A 22,219-nucleotide genomic window follows, 5' to 3' on the forward strand; every position below is an offset into this window, starting at 1 on the left:
AAGCCCGAATGCGGCCAGGGTGATAACCGATAACAAAAGGGAATCGTCCTTCTACTAGTAGAAAAGGTTACTATTTCCGTAGTACGACTGATCATCGTATGCGGTGGCTCCAGTGAATGTCCTAAATTTTTCCAATTGGAATTGTGATGCAATACCGTAACCCAAGCCTAGGTGTTGGGTTTACCATTAAGGTATTAGTAGACTAATATGTCAATCAAAGAATTGTTTTCGAAAGAAGGTGTGAATCACTGAGGAAAACTATTTTAAATAAATATATTTATCGTATATGGAATTATACTTCGGTTATCATACAGTCATTTCATACTGTACATTATTATGCTGGGCATTATAGCTCACACTTGTTTTGTTAAATTGACACAACACAACAGTGAATTAAGATGCCTATCATGAAACTCACAGCCAGGAAACGAGTAGGAAACGACCAGCTGTTCCGTAGAATGTTTGGTGTTGTACCTCAGGTAGGTCGGATAGGACGGATTGGTTTTCAGTTATTTTTAGTCCGGCTTATTTACAAGTATGACTTATGTAAGATAATAAATAAGAAACGAATATTTGGCCGACAGACTAACCTTACTTAAAGGTTATTTCCGCGGTAAGGCTTAATCACTTTTGGTATTGTAATAATTATCACTTTGTAGATTGATTTTCTCTAGTAATGAATGGTTCGTTTCCAAGACAATAACCTATAAGTGTGTGTGTGTGTATGATAAGTGTGGGGTCATAAAGGTGTGAGTATTTATATATTGTGATACGAGATAAGTGTTATATAGCATTGAAGTTGGCATGGCCTCCTAGATCCCTGACCCCAGATTTTGGGGACCCACAGAAATGGTATATGAGCCTTAGGTTATCAAATTTTGGAAATGATAGGATGTAAAACACGTAGACATAAGGATAATAAATAATCAATTAGAGCTCAAGTCGAGTTCGTCGTCAGGCAACATGGGTAGTCTTGACAGTTTTACCCTCAAGGGAATTTCGACTCTAAGTTAATAACACCTTGCCTATTGTGTGGAGCCTATGGGGGAGGTTGACCCTGTTGATGATGTTATTGCCCCTAAGCGTGACCCTACTCCCTGTCAGGGTGAAAAACACACGCTAATATTCACACAAGTATACGCGTTCGCAAGTAGTATAAGATATAAATCAGATTCGTTCCCACATAGACTGGTTTAGGTTAAGTTTAATTTATGCACCTATGCAACAATGTATGGTTATCGCTCAATGCTAAGACAAATAAAAAATTGGGTTTTTATTAAACTAAAAGATTATACTAATTAACATTAACTAAGAGAATTGAGGTTGAATTACTATATATGACAAACATGGGATCCTAACTTCATTAAATACTTCATTCAAAGTCATTGTTATTAACCTTAGCATGTGATGGTGATGACACTAATCAGATAACACGAAACTGATAAACGCCAACTTTCGTTGCACGAGTACCATTCTACCAGACATCCACAAAAGAGATAGAAGCTGAATAGGCACCAATTATATTGAGACCCTATATGTCTATAGAATTTGACAACATAACGGTTTAAGCACAAGTTATCTATCTTGTTTACATAGGGCAAGTAAAACGGTTAGAGTTACCTACGAATCATGCATACAATACATGAACCTATGTTAGCATGGCAAGTTCTAAACCTCTATATTCCCTGTCGCTTCAATAGAGATTAACTCGCTATCTTATATGTTAGCTATGCACATAAGACGAATAAGCATAACCAATACTAGGATATCAATCACCACACACCAAGATATCAAAACAATTAACTATTGAAATCCATAAGTAAATCCGCTAGAATCCCATGATAACGATTAGCCCATGATTGAACTTATCGTCACCATGGGTTCCAATGAAAGCATGGTATAAAACAAGGTCTTAATAAACTGAATAATAATTAAAGTACGAATAAACGAGATCTAGGTTCAACAAGAACGAAAACGAGCATCCAAAGTTACAACTAATTCAAAGAATCACAAGTTGAAAATAAGATCTTCTTTTTCGGAGTTGTTATGTGCTTTTAGGTCTTCTCCTTGGTATCGCAATCTTTTCGGATGATGAAAACCTTTTTTTAAGTATATATACGCCCCTAGTGGACCTGGACCCTTAAAATCGTCAAATTCCACTCAAAAAAGGCTTTTTCAGCGAAATCAGCGACCAGCCGCGTCTTGAGTGGGCGCTCAGCTCTCTTGGCGGGCGCTCAGACAGCTTCTGGAAAAAATTCTGATGAATCTTGTTTTGGCCATAACTTGAGTTCTACTCGTCCGAATTAGGCGATTCAACTGCCCACACGAAGCTAACGAGATTCTCTACAACTTGACAATGGCCTTGGCTTCGAAATCTGATAAATTTTTATCATATTTCCTTTAAAAGCTCCTTTCTTCATTTAACTGATACCTGAAATGCAATAACACAAAAACACATCAAAATACCAACAACTTGATTCCAAAACACCAATTTAAGCTTGTAATAAAGCATTCCAAGTGGATATAAAATCCACTTATCACACCCCCAAACTTGAATCGATGCTTGTCCTCAAGCATAAACAAACTCAAATCTATAAAACAAACCTAATGCATGAATGCAACTAAATGATAATGCAATCGATCCCCTCAGAATAACCATAACCAAATGAATAAGCCAATACCTCTAAGAATGCAATGACTTAAAACAGAGTTCGAATAAATCCCACAAACCAACTCACAAACCAGAAACGTGCGTGTGTGGAATGCTGAATAGATATGCTTTGAAACTAGATCAATCACCATAACTTAATTATCCTCAAGGTAATCACAAGCTTATACGAAGAATATATTCTAGACACAAAATGACTTATAACACTTCAAGATTATTGGAGTTTATTACGGAATCATGCTTTTATTCAACACATAAAACAAATGTTTATTTGATCGTGCAATGAGTGAGGTCCACAAAAGATTTATGCAATGGTATCCATTTAGCGAGCGTTAGGTTAGCGAATCCCAGACTATAAAAGCCTTAGGTCACTAGGCACAAAAGAGCCTTAGGTCACTAGGCACAAAGTCCCCTAAGAACTTAATAACTCGAATACCAAAGAGTCCACTCGTGATCAATTGTGCATTGAAACCATATTCTCTTTTTCTTTTCTTTTCTTTTTCTTTTTTTTTTTAATTTCTGAGCAAGTGCGTTTCGCTCCATCTTACTCAACCCTAGACTACTCGCATACAATACGAGCCGACTAATAGCCATTTGACGCCTAGCCACAACTAGCAATGAATTCTAATTTTTATCTCCAATTTTTATCTTTTCATGTCTTTTATCATTAAGAGCATATCATGCATTCTAAGCATAAGCAATAGATTAACCTTGAAAACCATCAAACCATGACAACAATCTAGCCCTTAAGCATACTCTAAGACTTAGTGAAATTACAACTATTTCTAGCATGCAAATCAATTCATTAGGACTTAAACATCCCTCTATTCGTCATCACCACACTCAAATCAACATCAACTTATCAAATATCATAGTTTATCTTAAGGGATCATGCTAAATATGCATGCAAATGCAACTATATGAAATCACATTAAAACAAACCAATATGTCCTAAATGAACAATCATACAAAAATATGAATGAACTACAACTAAACATGCAACATGAATCTATATGAATCTATATGGACCCACACAAACTAATCCTTACAGTATCACCCCCAAACTTAAAATTTTCAATGTCCTCATTGAAGGCAATAATAAGGATTTCAGGCATACCTAGTCGTCGGAAGAATCACCCTCGTCGGGTGGAGGATCAGGTGGCCAATCAACCTCGCCACTAGTGTCTTGGAAAATAGTGCCCAAAGCCTGTGTCAAATTTGCAGCAAAATGACGGTGAATGTCGTGCATAGCCTCCATACGCCTAATTACTCGCCTGTACTGCTCATCACCAACACCAGTCCTATCAACTAACTATGGCACATGAGAAGAACCCTCTGTAGGCACTGGAAGATCCGTCCAGCCACCCTCTACATCGTCAAAAGTATATCCAAACCCCTTGTCAGGGGGTGCACCTAAGAATGAATAACTCAAGTGATCTGGCATTCCGTTGAGCTCAAGTGTGGGAGCTTCTTGAATAAATGGTTCAAAACGCTCCTCAGAAAATTTTAACTCTGCTAACCCAAGAGAATCGAATAGCATATCCAACTTCCTCTTCCACAGAGGTGCATTCAAAACCTGCAGTTGCTCTACTTTAAAGCACTCCTCTTTAGCTGTGGGTAACTTTATTTCCTTGAACACATTAAAAGTGACCTTTTGATCGTGAACCTTCAAGAAAGCTCTCCTTTTTGTACATCGATCATAGTTCGGCCTGTAGCCAAGAATGGTCTCCCCAAGATAATGGGAATCTTCTTATCTTCCTCGAAATCAAGAATTACAAAGTCATCAGGAAAGATGAGTTTATCCATCTTGACCAAGACATTCTCCACTATACCTCGTGGATAAGCGATGCAACAGTCAGCTAGTTGTAATGACATGTATATTGGTTTCGGATCAGGCAGACCAAGCTTCTTGAAGATAGATAAGGGCATCAGATTGATGCTAGCTCCTAATTCACATAAACATTTGTCGAACGACAAGTTTTCGATGGTGCAAGGAATAGTGAAGCTTCCAGGATTTTAAGCTTCGGAGGCAACTTCTGTTGCAGCACAGCACTGCATTCCTCCGTGAGAGCAACGGTCTCTAAGTCATCGAGCTTCACTTTCCGAGAGAGAATACCTTTCATAAACCTCACATAGCTAGGCATCTTTTCAAGAGCTTCAGCGAAAGGTATGTTGATATGAAGTTTCTTGAACACCTCCAAAAACTTCTCAAAATGCTTATCCAGCTTTTTCTTCTGCAGCCTCTTAGGAAAAGGAGGTGGAGGATAGATCTGTTTCTCCCCTGTATTACCCTCAGGAGGAGTGTGTTCCAGAGTACTCTTCCTTGATTCCACCTCTACTTCCTTCTGCACATCTTCTTCAACCAAAACTGCATTTTCTGAATCTGGAGATTTTTCAGGCTCTTCGTTTTGCTGAATTTGGGGGCTTGCGACCTTTCCAGACCTTAAGGTGATGGCGTTCACCTGCTCTTCAACTTCCCTCTTGCCTGGATTGGCTTCTGTATCACTAGGAAGCGTTCCTGGTGGTCGATTTAATAAGGCATTAGAAATTTGCCCTATTTGGTTCTCCAGAGTCTTGATAGAAATAGCCTGGCTTTGGCATATAAGAGCCTGGTTTTTGCACATAAGCCGCAACTCCTCCAATTCAGATTTTTCATTCGAAGATAGACCTGTATCATGATTTTGTTGTTGAATTTGGAGTTGTTGTTTTGGTGCAATTTGTTGCTGAAAACCAGGAGGGTTGAATAGCTTATTTCCAAACTGCTGGAACGGCTGTTGCATCACATTCTGATTGTTGCTCCAGCTGAAGTTAGGATGATTCCAGTTGTCAGGATGATAAGTGTCTGGAACTGGTTGCTACAATCTCTGAAAGTTGCTCACAAACTAAGCTGATTCACTAGATATAGCACATTACTCTGTCACATGCGGACCTGCACACATCTCACAAACACTAATTATTTGCTTAACACCACAGTTAGCCAGAGAATCGATTTTCATAGACAACGCCTTTAGTTGAGCAGTGATAGCCATAGCTGTATCCACCTCAAGAACTCCTGCTACCTTGCTCTGTGGCAATCTCTGGGCTGGATACTGATATTCATTAGCAACCATCAGTTCAATTAGATCATAAGCTTCCTCATAGCTCTTTTCCCATAATGTTCCACCTGCTGCTGCATTGAGCATAGGTCTGGACTGTGCTCCCAACCCATTGTAAAAACAATTGATGATCATCCAACCAGGCATTCCATGATGAGGACACTTCCTAAGCATCCCCTTGTAGCGCTCTCAGGCTTCATATAAAGATTCTCCTCATTGCTGCGCAAATTGAGTAAAAGCATTCCTGATTGCAGCTGTCTTCGCCATAGGGAAGAATTTAGTAAGAAACTTCTGAGCAAGATCTTCCCAAGTAGTAATCGAACTAGCTCATAGAGAGTATAACCAGCTCTTAGCCTTGTCCCTCAGAGAGAATGGGAACAGTCTCAGCTTCACAGCATCTTCAGAAACACCATTGAACCTGAAGGTGTCGCAGATCTCTATAAATCCCTAATGTGTGTATGGGGATCTTACGTTGGAGAACCCCCAAACTGGACTAAAGTCTGTACCCATTTAATTATGCCAGGCTTGATCTCAAAGGTATTAGCTGTGATAGCTGGCCTGATAATGCTAGATTGAATGTCATTGATCTTGGGTTGAGAAAAATCCATCAAGGCTCTCGTTCGTGCTGATGGATCTCCCATTGTAATGAGTACCTGAAACACAAACAAATAAACCGTGAAAGTAAAAGAATCTGAGTCAGTGAACTTTAACCACCACTGATGACAAGCATATAAATTAAAAATTAACACCAAGTCCCCGGCAGCGGCGCCAAAAACTTGTTAGGGCGAAAAACACGCGCTAATATTCACGTAAGTATATGCGTTCGCAAGTAGTATAAGATATAAATCAGATTCGTTCCCACAGAGACTGGTTTAGGTTAAGTTCAATTTATGCACCTATGCAACAATGTATGGTTATTGCTTAATGCTAAGACAAATAAAAAATTGGGTTTTTATTAAACTAAGAGATTATACTAATTAACATTAACTAAGAGAATTGAGGTTGAATTACTATATATGACAAACATGGGATCCTAACTTCATTAAATACTTCATTCAAAGTCATTGTTATTAACCTTAGCATGTGATGGTGATGACACTAATCAGATAACACGAAACTGATAAACGCCAACTTTCGTTGCACGAGTACCATTCTACCAGACATCCACAAAAGAGATAGAAGTTGAATAGGCACCAATTATATTGAGACCCTATATGTCTATAGAATTTGACAACATAACGGTTGAAGCACAAGTTATCTATCTTGATTACATAGGGCAAGTAAAACGGTTAGAGTTACCTACGAATCATGCATACAATACATGAACCTATTCTAGCATGGCAAGTTCTAAACCTCTATATTCACTGTCACTTCAATAGAGATTAACACGCTATCTTATATGTTAGCTACGCATATAAGACGAATAAGCACAACCAATACTAGGATATCAATCACCACACACCAAGATATCAAAACAATTAACTATTAAAATCCATAAGTAAATCCGCTAGAATCCCATGATAACGATTAGCCCATGATTGAACTTACCATCACCATGGGTTCCAATGAAAGCATGGTATAAAACAAGGTCTTAATAAACTGAATAATAATTAAAGTACGAATAAACGAGATCTAGGTTCAACAAGAAAGAAAACGAGCATCCAAAGTTACAACTAATTCAAAGAATCACAAGTTGAAAACAAGATCTTCTTTTTCAGAGTTGTTCTGTGCTTCTTGGTCTTCTCCATGGTATCCCAATCTTTTCGGATGATGAAAACCCTTTTTTAAGTATATATACGCCCCTAGTGGACCTGGACCCTTAAAATCGTCAAATTCCACTCAAAAAAGGCTTTTTCAGCGAAATCAGCGACCAGCCGCGCCTTGAGCGGGCGCTCAGCTCTCTGGGCGGCCGCTCAGCTCAGACAGCTTCTGGAAAAAATTCTGATGAATCTTGTTTTAGCCATAACTTGAGTTCTACTCGTCAGAATTAGGCGATTCAACTGCACACGCGAAACTAACGAGATTCTCTACAACTTGAAAATGGCCTTGGATTCCAAATCTGATCACTTTTTATCATATTTCCTTTAAAAGCTCCTTTCTTCATTTAACTGATACCTGAAATGCAATAACATAAAAAAACATCAAAATACCAACAACTTGAGTCCAAAACGCCAATTTAAGCTTGTAATAAAGCATTCCAAGTGGATATAAAATCACTTATCACTCCCGAGCCGGAGGTCCACCCATTGATGATTCAGATGATGACCCTACTAAGGATCCCCCAGAGGAGGGGACTGTTTTCCGTGCCCCCATAACTGATAATGTTGAGATGCCTCAGGGCGATGGCGTAGACTGGACAAACATATATATGTACCCACTCCCGACCGTTCACCCTCCTACACCTCAATCAAGGATACTGAGCCCTTTGCCCTACACTGATGAGGACGAGGATGACGAGATGGATGCATAGACCTATGAGGTTCATGACATATCCTCTAGTGACCCAGATTCACCTCTACCACCCCCAGCGAGCATACATGTAGCAGTGCATGACTGGATAGTGGCTTAACTTAACACTGAGATCACCGCGGCCTCTCCCCGCATTGTGGAGCTATGACAAGGGTTTACCGCCGAGAGAGCCATTAGGCTAGGATACCCAGGGGACTTTAGAGCTGCTTTCCCAGCCATAGCTCGCAGGAAGATTGATGGGATTGAGCTCCGTACCAGGGTACAGATAAGGATGACAGCAATGGGAGGATATATTTCAGTAGTTCCTGCAGAGCTAATATTGGCAGGAGCGACGAGGAGGGTTCGAGACCTCACACGCAGTGACAGTGACCGAGAGGACAGCGACTATTTATGGACCTTGTAAAGGGCTGGGTGACTTGTCACCAATTTTGTTAGGATAGCTAGTGGTAGATAGCATTCCTAGCCCTTCAGGGTAGCCGACTTATGTATTTGTATTTCAGTATTCAGGACAAGTGGTGATGTATTATATTCAGGTCATGTATGAACTCAGATAGTTATTTTATCCCCAAGATATAATCTGGGAGACCCTATGGTAAATATCTAGCAGTTATTAAGAAATGGATTTCTATATTTTTGCACTTATTAAAAACATGCTAGATAGTACATTACATGCTTACCTACGAATAAAAAAATTAATTGCTCCAAATGTAAAAATTTTTGAAACTTGATATGGGCCTAAAATTAGCCTAGAAGTATAATTAATGTTGAATTGATTAGACCTGATACGGTCCAATAACGAAGCCCAATTAATGAGGCCCAAAGCCCTGATTATTTATTAATTTCGTAATTAATAAATAGGGGGATTAACAGCTCATTAAATGAGTCCTAACGATGATGTAATTCTATAAAAGATAGCTTCAAGGCACCTACACCAACTAGGAATCTGATTCCTCTATTCTAGGATTTCAAAGTCTATCCAAAGTCTAAGAACTTGATCAACAAGTCTCTTATTCCTAGTCCAATTCAAGGACTCTCAATATCTATATAAAGGGACTCACCCTATCACTCAGAACTATATTTTGGCTTGATTCTCTAATTCCCATAGATACGTAGGCATCTCGTAAAGGCAGAGTTAAGCTACGAAACACGATAGCAGCCATTAAAGGCCTTGAGCTCCCGAACCTTAGTAATAAATATAGTAATTAATACACCCTAGTTTTCTATCCCAATACTTTGGGCTTACGGAACTACTTGTAGAGTCACTACCGGGGCTACTCCCTTCATGTTAGCTTATGGGGCAGAAGCAGTTGCTCGTGTAGAAATATTGCACTCATCTCCCCGAATCCAAGCTTTTAATGCTGAGGAAAATGAGGAAGGGAAAAGATTAGCCCTGGATTTAATAGATGAAGTACGGGATGCGGCGCACGTAAAGATAGTGGAATGTCAGAAGAAAGCCTCATTTTATTATAACCTGAGGGTAAAATAGAGATTTTTCAAGCAAGGAAATTTGGTCCTAAGGAAGGTAGAAGCCTCTGGTGTAGGGAAGAAAGGAAAGCTCTCTCCAAATTGGCAAGGGCCATACAAGATTAAGAGCGTTCAGGGAAGGGGATCTTACAAGCTGGAAACCATGGATGGAGAAGAAATACCCCGTACTTGGCATGCTCAAAACTTGAAAGTTTACTACCTATAGATTATACTTACTATAGTGGTAATAAGGTTCAAAAGCACCTGGAAGCTTTGCTTGCGCAGGATTTTAGATTTTAGTAGGATTTGCATTTTAGTTCGTGACTGTTAAGGGTTGAACCTATGCTATATAAGGTTTTGGAAAACCAGACTATATATTACTGAGTTGGAATGATTTCAATCTTTGGATATCCATGTTGTGATAATATTTTATGTGATCATGATTTTGATCACAAAAGGAAGAAGGCTTCAAGAATTCTTTTATTATAAAAAGTGCTCGTTGCACTACTCTTAGAACTGAGTAGTTCAACTTATTAATCATCCTCCTTAAAAGTACAACACTTAAAAAGTGCTGAAAAACTTATAGGGAAGGTTATGAAAAAGGAAATAGCATAAATAAACCCCGAAGGGTAATAAGTTCCAAATACAAATAAGTTAATACATAAAAAGCCACGATGGGCCAATAAGAAAAGGAAACTAATCTAAATCCTTAAACAAATCATCATCATCGTTTCCCCCATCAGTAGCAGTAGAGGGGGGAACAGGCTCCTCCCTCATAGGGTTGGCATCCCGAGAAGGAGAAGTTGTGGCCTCAACAGAAGTAATCAGAGTGGGGGATAGAGGAATATCCTCAAGAAGGGGTCCTGGCCCAGGAAAAGCAGGGACTGGGTAGGCTGCAAGAGTCACCTCCGGGATCTTCCTAATCTCCTCCACTATCTGCTCCCAGCAGCTAAAAAAGATCTCAGGAAAGTTAGCATCATACTCAGCATTCAGGACATCCTGGAAGTCCTAAGATGCCTTGTACTCAGCTATCACCTCAGCTCGAGCCCTCTAAGCATCTAGCTCCAGCTTACGAACCTTCTCATTTTCCTCAGCCAACTCCTTCTCCACCTCACGGAAGCGAGTGAAGTTAGCCTCTAAGGCCTTAAGGTACCTGTCCCTATCCCTTTCAGCAATGGTCAGGCTAGTCCTCACATCCTTCAGGTAGTGAAGGGCGGCCTGGAGATAGGTTTTCATCTACATAAACATGTTCAAACACAATAAGTTATGTAAAGAACGGAGAAAAGATCGTAAACACAGTTAAAGAATGAGTTAAGGAAGAAGCTTATTGAAGCTATGGCCTGAGCACCCAGACGCTCAATCTGTAGGTCATCAGAAGACTCTACTATCTCGGCCCTATCACGAGGCATAACCACGCTCTCGGACCAAACAGCAGCAGCCTCGGAGCTCCCCACTACCGTGTCCCTCTTCTGAAGGCCCCAAGTCACAGTGAAAGGAGAAGTATCCTCATCAAGGCTAAGGGGCCTCTCAGATATGAAGGTAATGACAGACTCCTTAACCATGACTGAAGGACCGTCTCTAATCCTTACCCGCTTGTCACGGTGAGTCTCGACAGTGGAGCCCTTAGCAGCACGGGCCTCCCTCTACTTAAAGATAGAGTCCAGAGCTGCCTTAGCTGCAGGGAAATATGCAAACATTATAAAAATAACGAAAATATTGAAGTGAAAAATGAAATAAAAAGGGGAAAGAAGTACACTCGGGACCCAGGTCGCTAAGACCTAAACTTTGCAAGTTGTCCTCTGATAGAATGAGAGAACAATGATATAAATTATCAGCAGTAATGGCCCTGATGGATGTATCTTCATCTACTCCCAGTTTTAAATCTCTTAAAGAGCCGTCTATACTTTTTGAGAAATTGGGCCGGAAAAAATGGTCCCAACTCTCCTCGACATCTAGATATACATAAAACCACTCGCTATTCCAAGTTGGATACGAGTCGGGATTGGTACCATAAACAAAACAAGAACGGGCCAAGGATCTATGAACTATTTTGACCCATTCTTGGTCCTCAGGAGCATTTACAAATTTAAACAAATAACGAAAAACACAAACGTTAGGCTCAAAACCGTGTGTACACGATTGGGCCATGTAACAATGAATAAAACGCCAAGAGTTGGGCGTGAGTTGGGTTGGAAAGACTCGGGCTTCAGCCAAAAGGCGAAAAATGAAGGGGTGTGGAGGAAGACAGAAACCAGCATAAAAGGTTTCCTTATAAACCCGAATGGCCCCAGGCTTTGGGTAGCAGGCCCTATCATTTGGGCATGGAGCCACGACCCTATAAGGGTGCAAAATGCCAAATAAACGGGCTACAGTCCCTACCTTATCAGAATCAAGTCTAGAAGGATAATTATATGCATCTAAGTGTAACATATTAGGGAATGCTTGCCCAAATTCGGTTAAAAGATCCCTAAGAGAAATAACTGAAGAATGGACGGGAGATTTTTTACCTCAGCTGCCCCTAGAAGGACAGGGAGCAGCTTGGGGAATCTGAGAGTGGGAAGAGTCGGAATCCGCCATGGATGATTAAAGCTCAAAACCCAGAAAGCTCTTGAAGATGAAGGAAGGAGATGAAGATTTAAACAGAATCTTTAAGAAAAACCCAGAAAATGGCGAGAAATACGGCGGTAGGAAAGTCCGGAAATCGCCTTGCGGTGGCAAAGAGGAAGAGAAAATATTGTAAGAAGAGAGAATTTTTTGAGAAATTTGAGTAGAGTGTGAAAAATGAACTCACAACTCCACTCCTTTTATAGTCGAGTAGAGGTAACTCAACCGATTGTTGGGCCAAAGAAAATGGGCTTTATAAGGGTGGGAAGCCCATAAAATTGAATATTAAGGGACCCTTCCAAATTTGGGAAGGATCTAGAATGTTCTTGGCCAAAAAACCTGAATTCTGAGAAAAAATCACAAAAATGAAATATTGAAGGCCAAACCACGTCTAGGAGACATCATTCCTAGGCGTGGTTAAAACCATGTCTCCTAGGCGGGGGTTACCCACGCCTAGGATATATAGAATCATAGAGTTAAGGGTTAAACCACGTCTAGGGGGCACCATTCCTAGGCGTGGTTAAAACCATGTCTCCTAGGCGGGTGTTACCCACGCCTAGGATTTAATAAGGCATGAAAGCCAACCACGCCTAGGAGACATAATTCCTAGGCGTGTTACAATAGTCGTCTCCTAGACGGGGGTAACCGACGCCTAGGAAGTATTGAGGCATGAAAGCCAACCATGCTTAGGAGACATAATTCCTAGGCGTGGTACAATAATTGTTTCCTAGGCGGGGTAACCCACACCTAGGATGTACTGACACATGAAAGTCAACCATGCCTAGGAGACATAGTTCCTAGGCATGGTACAATGATTTCTTCCTAGGCGGGGGTAACCCACGCCTAGGAATTATGGAAGGAAGATACACAACCACGCCTAGGAGATAAAATTCCTAGGCGTGGTAGGCAGGTTGTCTCCTAGGCGGGGGTGACCCACGCCTGGGAAGTAGGGAGGGAACCAACAGCGCCTAGGAGACAACATTCCTGGGCGTTGTTGGAAACATGTCTCCTATGAGGGGGTGACCCACGCCAAGGATGCATGTCACCATGAGAGCCCATTTTCTGATTATTTAATTAATCTGGAAAATGGGCCAAAAATCAGGAAAATTGCTAAAAAAAAATCCCAAAAATAGGGAAAAATAAGGAAAAAAATCCCGGAAAATTAGGGAAAATTAGAAAATATTTTTCAAAAATTATTTTTGATAAAATATTCTTGAAATATTAAAGAAACAATACCTGTGAGTATCATAATATTCTTGAAAATTAGGAAAAAAATCCTAGAAATTAAGGGAAAATACCTGAAAAATACTAGAAAATCCCTAAAAAGAAGGAATAAGGTATGGAAAATAATAGGGAGGTTCTAAAACAACCCTGAAGCCGTGTGCAAGGCAAATCGTTGTAAGTGTGTAGGTCGCTCCATACTTTATGCAAAAACGATACCCTGTAAGGGAACAAATGAACTTAACTTCTGCGAAATCTTTTACGGTTTCCCAGAAGTTGGGTGGAAAATGATATGGGCCTAAAATTAGCCTAGAAGTATAACTAATGTTGAATTGATTAGACCTGATAAGGTCTAATAAAGAAGCCCAATTAATGAGGCCCAAAGCCCTAATTATTTATTAATTTTGTAAGTAATAAATAGGGGGATTACCATCTCATTAAATGAGTCCTAGCGATGATGTAATTCTCTAAAAGATAGCTTCAAGGGCATCTACACCAAATAGGAATCTGATTCCTCTATTCTAGGACTTCAAAGTCTATCCAAAGTCTGAGAACTTGATCAACAAGTCTCCTAACCCTAGTCCAATTCAAGGACTCTCAACATCTATATAAAGGGACTCACCCCATCACTCAAAACTACATTTTTGGCTTGATTCTCTAATTTAGAGAGATACGTAGGCATCTCGTAAAGGCAGAGTTAAGCTACGAAACACGAGAGCAGCCATTAAAGGCCTTGAGCTCCCGAACCTTAGTAATAAATACAACAATTAATACACTCTAGTTTTTTATCCATAACATAATTGTATTGACATATTTCATTATCAGAGCGATGCCACCCCGTAGGAGAGGACCTAGGGCACGACCCGCAGAATCTGTTAATCAACAACCGAATGGACCTGACCACATAGTGAATGAGGAAAGTGAAGGAGGCCTAGACTATAATGAGTATGATGAGAAATAGTATGTAGAAGAAGAGGCTGAGGATACCTATCAGGGAGGGAACCCCATGAATGAGTTTATGGAACTTTTAAGGGAAAATCTGAACCAACAACCCATTCCACCACAGCCGCATATTACCCAACAGACTGCGCCCACTGCCTTCAGGGCATTCAAATCCCTCAAACCCTCAAAGTTTCTAGGATCTGCCGACCCCGTTGAAGCACGGTCCTGGCTCAAGGAAATAGAAAAGTCCTTCGAGATACTAGGTGTAGAAGCACGACACAAGACCATTTTCGCTTCTTACATGCTGAAAGGGGAAGCTAACTACTGGTGGGAGTCCCAACGAAACCTCGAGACTAATGCTGTGATTCCATGGGATAGATTTACCCGATTGTTCTTAAACAACTATTTCCCTAGGTTTATGGAAACTCAGATGGAGATTAAGTTTCTGGAGTTGAAACAAGATAGGATGACTGTGGCAGAGTATGAGGCCAAGTTTACTGAGTTATCATGATTTTTGCCTAAGTTTGTGAATACCGAGGATATGAAGGCGCGAAGATTTCAGCTTGGTCTGAAATAGTGGATCCAGAACCGAGTGGCAGTGCTAGAGCTGACATATTACGCTACCTTATTGTAGAAAGCCTCAATTGTTGAAGCTGGTAGTAAGTAAAGTTTGAAGGAGAAGGAAAATAGGAAAAGGTAGATAGGGAGTCAAGGAGGAGAAGGAGGAGGAACCGGGAACATGATCCTTCCAAGAAAGTTCGTTAGGGGAGTGGTGTCCCAATCTACGAGAGGCCACGGATTTAGAAAGACCCCAAGTGAGAGTGTTGGCCAGGGCGGTGGACAATCTAGGGCAACATTTCATAGCCAACCTCGTGCCCCAATACCAGAGTGTCAAACATGTAGAAGAAGACACCTTGGAGTGTGCAACCAGGCGAGAGCCCTCTGAAATGGTACATGTGCGACCAACCCGGGCACCTTGCCAACAACTGCACCCAACCCAATGTGACGTGTTTCCAATGTGGGAAGGTAGGGCACATGAGGAAGGATTGCCCGACATTAAAGCCCCCAGCTTTAGGGATGAGCAGAGCTGCATCCAACCAGCCCCCTGCTGCTAGGACTTTTAACAAGACTGTTCAGGACGCTGTCTGGAACACTGTCGTGATAGCAGGTACCCTTCTGTTAAATTCCGAACATGCAAATGTCCTATTTGATTCAGGAGCAACCAAGTCTTTTATATCTTAAGAGTTTGCTAGGAAATTAAAACTTAAAGCGATACCCTTACGTGAAATATTACAAGTGGAAATAGCAAACCAAGAGATAATTCCTGTAAATCAAGTACACCCTAAATGCAAATTGAAATTATGAGGGAAAGTCTTTGAGGTTGACTTAATCCCATTTGCGTTAGGAGAATTTGATATAATCTTAGGAATGGATTGGTTATCCAGTAATGGAGCGCAAATAGATTGTGAGTGAAAGAGAGTAAAGATAAGAGTGCGAAATAGAGAGGAAATAGTGTTCAAAGGTCAACGATAAACCCATAAATTTCTGACCATGCTTCAGGTGAAGAGATTATTAAAGAAAGATAACGAGGCCTACTTGGCTTATGTGCTGGATACCAAGAAGGAAGTTCCCAACATACAAGACATACCCGTAGTGAACGAGGATGTGTTTCCAGAGAACTTACCAGGATTGCCACCCGACAGAGAAATAAAATTTGCTATATAACTAGCACCAAGGACGACACCAGTGTCCAAGGACCCTTATAGGCTATCCCCAGTTGAGATGAAAGAACTAGCTTTTCAACTGCAAGAGTTATTGGATAACAGGATGATAAGACCTAGTGTGTCACTGTGGGGAGCGCCAGTACTGTTCGTAAAGAAAAAGGATGGAAGTATGAAGTTATGCATAGACTACCGGGAGTTAAATAAGCTGACTATCAAGAATAGGTACCCTCTCCCTAGGATTGATGACCTATTCGACCAACTCAAGGGTGCTGTACATTTCACCAAAATAGATTTGAGGACAGGATATCACCATTTAAAAATCAAACCATAGAATATACCCAAGACTGCCTTTCGCACTAGGTATGGACATTATGAGTTCTTAGTCATGTCGTTTGGGCTAACCAATGCACCCGCAACCTATATGGATTTGATGAATAGAGTGTTCAAAAGGTACCTAGATATATGTGTGATAGTTTTTATAGATGATATTCTGATCTACTCAAAGATAGAGCAATGAGAGATTATATACCAAGTTCTCAAAATGCGAATTTTGGTTAAAGGCAGTTCAGTTCTTAGGACATGTGGTGAGTAGCAAAGGAGTTTTAGTCAACCCCGTCAAGATAGAGGTGATCTCCAATTGGAAAAGACCGACTACCCCAACCGAGGTTAGGATTTTTGTGGGATTAGAAGGATATTACCGGAGATTCGTGCAAGACTTTGCCAAGATAGCCGACCCATTGACTAGACTTACCCGGAAAAGGGAAAAGTTTGTATGGACAAAGAAATGTGAGGAAAGCTTTCAGGAACTAAAAAGGAGGCTGGTGTAAGCTCTAGTGCTCACACTTCCCGATGAAAAGGGAGAGTTTGTGATATACAGCGATGCCTCACACAAGGGACTAGGATGTGTGCTTATGCAGCACAGAAAAGTTATTGTGTATGCCTCTCGGTAGTTGAAGGAATATGAGATCAGGTACCCAACCCTCGATCTAGAGTTAGCAGCCATAGTGTTTGCCCTCAAAATTTGGAGGCACTACTTGTATGGTGAGAAATGTGAGATTTACACAGACCATAAGAGCCTCAAGTATATTTTTACTCAGAAAGAACTGAACATGAGACATAGGAGGTGGTTAGGAATTGATTAAGGACTACGACTATGAAATTTTGTATCACCCGGGTAAAGCCAATGTGGTGGCTGACGCCCTCAGTAGAAAAGAGAGACTCAAAATGATGATGACATCTGAGGAGTTAGTTAAGGATTTTGAAAAGATAGAAACTGACGTGAGAATAATCAGCAAAGGAACATAAAGATTATTTGAGATTAAGCTAGTGCCGGAACTGACTGAACAGATACTAGTGTGTCAGGAAAAGAAGATGAATGAAGAAAGAGAAACATTGACCGGTGAGGAAGTCAGATGCGAGAAGGACGAGAAAAGGATCATGAGGTATGCATCCCGAATTTGGATTCCAAATATGCAAGAAGTAAAGGATGAGATGTTGCACGAAGGGCACAGCTCCAGATATTCGATCCATCTAGGAAGTACAAAAATGTACCGTGACCTTAAAGAATATTATTGGTGGCCTAATATGAAAAGAGAAGTAGTAGAGTGGGTCAGCAAATGCTTGATATGCCAGAGAGTGAAGGCTGAACATCAGCGACCGAGTGGACTATTACGGCCCCTGGAGATTCCAGAATGGAATTGAGAGCATATAGCCATGGATTTTGTGACTGGCCTACCAAGAACAAAAACCAATCACGATGCCAAATGGGTCATCATAGATAGACTGACCAAGTCCGCGCATTTCCTGCCGATCAACGAAAGGTACACCGTAGACAAGCTGGTAGATATTTACTTGAAGGAAATTGTAGTGAGACACGGTGTTCCTGTTGCCATAGTATCAAATAGAAATCCAAGGTTTAATTCCCGATTTTGGAGAAGCTTCCAGGAGTGTGTAGGCACCAGACTAAATATGAGTACCGCTTGCCACCCCCAAACTGATGGGAAAAGCGAAAGGACTATTTAGACCCTAAAAGATATGCTGGGAGTATGTGCCATCGACTTTAAAGGGAATTGGAATGACCACTTACGTACCCCTGATCGAATTTTCCTACAACAATAGCTATCACGCTAGTATAGGGATGCCTCCGTATGAAGCGCTTTACTGAAGAAGATGCCGCTCTCCCCTATATTGGGATGAGGTTGGAGAACATAAGATAATAGGACCTGAGTTAGTACAACAAACTAGGGAGATGGTGGGACTCATTATGAAGAGACTGGTAGCAGCTCAAGACAGACAAAAGAAGTACGCCGACCAGACTAGAATAGATAGAGAATATGAAGTAGGAGATTCAGTATTGTTAAAGGTATCTCCATGGAAAGGAGTAATGAGGTTTGGAAAGAAAGGGAAGCTGAGTCCCAGATTCATAGGGCCCTTTAAAATTTTGAGGAGAATAGGACCTCTAGCTTACGAGCTCTCCTTGCCTCCTAATCTACAACAAGTGCACAACGTGTTCCACGTGTCAATGCTAAGGAGATACCATGCCGATGCGCGACATGTGATAGAATATGAACAGGTAGATCTACAACCAGACCTGACCTACATTGAGTAACCGGTAAGAGTAATGAACCAAAAATAACAAGTGCTGAGGAACAAGACTGTGAAGCTGGTTAAACTCTTGTGGAGAAATCAAAATGTTGAAAAGTCAACTTATGAACTAGAAGACGCAATAAAGAATAGATATCCCCACCTATTTTTTAATTAATTCTGGGACGGAATCTTTGTTAGAGGGGAAGACTGTAGTAACTCCAATTTTTGAGACTTTGTAAAAATGCTTAATGAATAGTAATCTGACAGGCGGGGAATTTGTTTTAGCGCACACTATGTTGTGCATGAGAAATTGAGTTTTGGAGTTGATAACATGATTATACGTACCAAATGAATGTATGTAAACGCTATTAGTTTTCGAAAAAAATGAACTTGGAAAAAATAAGCGTATTTACAAACCGTCAAGGATTACGAGAATCATAATATAATTACAAAATTAAAATCCGTATTTATATCCAAGAACTATACTATAAAATATAAAGAATGTATACAAAAGGATTTACACCGCGAACTGTTTACGAGAAATCATCACGAAAACGATTAAGCGACCGAGCAAACGCGTGAACGAATAAATAAATGTATCGAACCAAACTAACTAAACTAATTAACCATGGTAAGAAACTAACCATGGTTAAATCATCAAATAGTAACCTAGCTATATAGGAATGATAACCTAAAGCTAGAAATAGTGAAGCTAAAACCTAAAACCAAGTAGATTAGCTTGTAACCTAGGAAGCTAGCAAGATTTGTTCAAAGATATGCCAACATACTCTAGTTCTAGGATATATACTAGAAGATATACAAATCAAATTCAAATCTTATGCAAGAATCATTCAAGAAAAACATCACAAATTTCCTATCCCCATTTTCTTCTTCTTCATTCGGCTTCTTCAAAAAGGGGAAGGAAAATAAATTTAAAAACCTCTCTTCTAGTCATGGAAAAAATCCTTCATTAATTACTAAGCTTCATACATCCTAAAATAAGGTAAGATAAATTTTTAAGCTCATTTTATCAAGGGTTGATGGGTGAATTTTTTTTCAAGAAAGAGGATAATGAATAGTATGAATAGTAACTTTTCTTTGGTTTCTTGATTTTAATGGTTGATTTAGGTTCCAAGAACCCTACCAAGCACTCCCAAGACTTCACCATCATCAAGAACACATATCAAGATTTCAAGAAAGGTATAAATATTTGACCCATCTTTATTTAAAGTTTAAGTTCAAGAATCGTTTGGAACATAGATGTAAACTTAGTTTTGGTGGTTGATTTGTTGTAATCTTGATGTTTAGTTAATTAGATTTAAGGTTGATGATTGTTGCCTCAAGAACATGATATTCTTGAGAGGAGTTAGTGTGGTGATGATTATTTGATTATTGTTGGTGGTAGTATAGAGATTTAAGGCGTAAACGAAACTCGGATCGCAATCGTAATCTCGCTAAAATGAACAAAACACAACATTAAGTTTTTGCAGAAAGTCAGGAATAAATACTGTAGTTTCTTGAAAATTAAAACTTGATTATGATAGAACATGTTATAAGCATCGTTTAGGTGCTTGAATCGCTTGATTCTGATTTACGGATCAAAAGTTATGACCATTTTACTAAAAGTGATTTATGCGACAAAAACTGCTACAAATTACGAACTTTGGAAATAGGAATGATCGACTTAAAAATATTCATAAATTATGAACTTTTTACAGAGAGTATTAAATAGATTTCCTTAACTTCTATAAAAATTTCAAGTGAAAATAATAATTTTTCAGTTTTATAAAAATATCGGAACCAAGATCGTGCGATAAGAAAACCGTTAGAATTCATAAGCGGAGCCGCCATTGAAAATGAAAGCAGACATAAGATACTTCGAAAAAGAAGCGACCGTGATAAGTACTTAAATAAATAATAAGTGTAATATAAGTTGAGAAGATGAATAATAAGTAGCATATGAGTACGAGTGACCGTAAATTAGGACGGGAACTAACGAAACGATTTATGTTTATGGTTATAGATTTCCGAGCGGACCCTAGAGCATCCTCCACCTCGAAATAGCCAGGCAAGTTTACGAACCCAACTCCATATACTGTTGTGTTGTGAAAGGATTGTTTTATTATCATTTGCATAAATGTCATGCTTGCTATGATCCTAACTAATTGAGTTTTCGCATAATGTAGCGATGTTGTACGATATGTATATGTCGTAGAATGTTTATCGCCGCCATGAGCGTGATGTATAATTATAAGACCGAGAGTCGGTCGGAGTTTTATAATGAAAACCCGGGAATCATTCTGGTGATATTTTGCACGATTAAATTCCGTAGTTATTTTATTCCAAGGGACTCGATGTCCACTTGTGAAGCATTAAATACCTCAAACTTTATTAAAATAATTCCAAAGATCGTATTCCCTCAACTCTGTTTAATTAATCGAATAATAAATATTATTTCATTTGTTTTATTTAATATAGGAGAACTATTCTCAAATGATTATTTATTTCAAACTCGATTAATTATTTAAGGATTATTCCAACTATTTTAACATAAACTAGTTGAGGAATATTATTTCAAATATTTTCTTAAAATATATAATTATTCGAGGTTTAATTATTTAATAATTATTATTTAATTATTAAAAATTTATAAATGATTTATATATGATTTAAAAATCATAAAACCTGATTTAAAATACTTTCTGGTTTTCAGAAAATTATTCGAATAATTTCAGATAGTCGGAGAATATTATCTCGACTTATTTTAAATATTTTGAATTCAGTTCCAAAAAAACTCCCCCTTATTTAATTAAATGTTGAAAACGGTCAACTCACATTCTTAGTACTTCCTCTGAAAATTCTCGGAAGTACATATATATACATACAAATCAAAGTGTACCTATCAACAAACAATATGCTTGGGGAACAATATAAGTTCCAGATATATGATGGGGTTCTTACAAGGACAAGGAGGGGTAGACTCCAGTACTTCGTGGACTGGGGAGACTACCAATTTACTACCACATGAGACGGTATCTTATATACTGATGAACATGTGGAATATGCGTACCTGAGAGGGATGGACGCAAAACCGTGTCTTGAGAGGGATAGTCACGAAGTGTATACCTGAGGGGGATGGACACAGAAAAGGCCCGAATACGGCCAGGGTGATAACCGATAACAAAAATGAATCATCCTTCTACTAGTAGAAAAGGTTACTATTTCCTTAGTACGACTGTTCATCGTATGCGGTGGCTCCAGTGAATGTCCTAAATTCTTCCAATTTGAATTGTGATGCAATACCGTAACCCAAGACTAGGTGCTGGGTTTACCATTAAGGTATTCGCAGACTACTATGTCAATCAAAGAAATGTTTTCGAAAGAAGGTGTGAATCACCGAGGAAAACTATTTTAAATAAATATATTTATCGTATATGGAATTATAC

General features: G+C 39.5%; 1 non-coding gene across 1 annotated transcript; it reads left to right on the forward strand.

Annotated features, from left to right (window-relative positions):
- The first annotated feature begins 5,908 nt into the window (after positions 1–5,908).
- On the forward strand, positions 5,909–6,015 carry LOC141663174 (small nucleolar RNA R71). The gene has a single exon (XR_012551257.1). It is a non-coding gene; the product is annotated as a small nucleolar RNA R71 (small nucleolar RNA).
- The last annotated feature ends 16,204 nt before the right edge of the window (positions 6,016–22,219 follow it).

Source organism: Apium graveolens, chromosome 5 (assembly GCF_009905375.1).
Source record: "Apium graveolens cultivar Ventura chromosome 5, ASM990537v1, whole genome shotgun sequence".
Taxonomy (NCBI): domain Eukaryota; kingdom Viridiplantae; phylum Streptophyta; class Magnoliopsida; order Apiales; family Apiaceae; genus Apium; species Apium graveolens.